This window comes from Chrysochloris asiatica, unplaced genomic scaffold (assembly GCF_000296735.1).
Source record: "Chrysochloris asiatica unplaced genomic scaffold, ChrAsi1.0 scaffold00136, whole genome shotgun sequence".
In the NCBI taxonomy this organism is placed as follows: domain Eukaryota; kingdom Metazoa; phylum Chordata; class Mammalia; order Afrosoricida; family Chrysochloridae; genus Chrysochloris; species Chrysochloris asiatica.
The window spans coordinates 1,124,373-1,125,818 of record NW_006408654.1 but is presented as its reverse complement, the minus strand read 5'-3'; the positions used below and the strand labels follow the sequence as shown (position 1 = coordinate 1,125,818).

Sequence of the window (1,446 nt, the reverse complement as noted above, 5' to 3'; positions counted from 1 at the left end):
TTTTAACGAGGATCTTAATGTTTGATGCTATTAGAGAATTAATGTTATTTATTGGTGTGCGTAGTGGTTACGAATCGGGCTGCGAACCTTAAGGTCAGCGGTTCGAAACTACCAGCTGCACCACGGGAGAAAGATGAGGCTTTCTACTCCCGTACAGATTTACACCCTCGGAAACCCTATATAGGGTCGCTATGGGTCGGAAACGACTCGATGGCACATAACAACAACAACAACATTGGTGTGATAATAGACCAATTATTTTTCTTTTTTATTAAGCACATAAAAAAAAAATTGTATTTCGGCTTTTCCCGTAAGCAGCCTGAAATAATCTCACAAAATAGTTCACTACTCACTCGATGCAGAAAACCCCACAAAATCATGCAAATCAAGAGGTTCAAATCCTTGGGCCCATTTTAAGAACACCTGTGAGACTGCCCAGGGCATCAAGGGTATGCATATCTAAAAAGTCACCAAGTATCTGAAAAATGTCACTTTGCAGAAGTTATGTGTACCTTTCTGACATTACAATGGTGGTGTTGGTATGTATGCCCAGGCCAAACAGTGGGGTTGGTTGGACACAGGGTCGGTGGCCCAAAAAGAGTGCTGAATTTTTGTTGCACATGCTTAAAAAGGCAGAGAGCACGTGCAACAAAAATTCAGAGAGCAATGCTAAAGTTAAGGGTTTAAAGTTAAGGATTCTCTGGTCATTGAGCACATCCAGGTCAACAAAGCCCCCAAGATGTGTTGCCAAACTTACAAAGCTTATGGTCGGATCAACCCCTGCATGGGCTCCCCCTGCCATACTGAGATGATCCTCACTGAAAACAAACAATTTTTTCTTAAACTATAAGAGAAGTTTGAACAGAAGAAAAAGAAGAAACTGAAGAAATAAAGACTTATGGCTCAGAAGTAAATTAAGCTTAAAATAAAATGCAAATAAAAGTAAAAGCAAAAAAAAAAAAAGTATCTATTTGTTTTCTTAGTAAATCAAGCTTTTCAATCTTTTTCTTTTGAAGGATTACAAGCTTATATAAGAATTGCAAGAATAGTGCAAAGAACTCCTGTATACCCTCCACCCAGATAGATCTATCCATCCATCCATCTATCATCTATCTGCCATCTATCTATCCATCTATCCATCATATATTTATCCATCCACTCATCTGTCTATCACTGAAAAGTTATCTATTTCCCTGAACCATTTGAGTGAAGACCTCATTCTCTTTTACCCCTAAATTCTTCAGCATTTATTTCTCTTTGTAAGAGAAAGTGACATTTTCTTAGAAGTCTTATCTTTTAGAGAATCACAGTAAAATATTTTGAGAAAAATGATATGATGCCTGAAGTTTGAAGCAAGAGGGAATTTAAATGAAACAAGATCGGCCAGCAGCTGAGAATTATTGAAGCTGGGCAATAGTGGCTCGGGGTTTTTTAAAACTAGTCTCT

The 1,446-nt window shown here is 37.9% G+C and overlaps 1 pseudogene; it reads left to right on the top strand.

Annotated features, from left to right (window-relative positions):
* Window positions 1–343: 343 nt before the first annotated feature.
* On the top strand, window positions 344–913 carry LOC102822484 (annotated as a pseudogene).
* The last annotated feature ends 533 nt before the right edge of the window (window positions 914–1,446 follow it).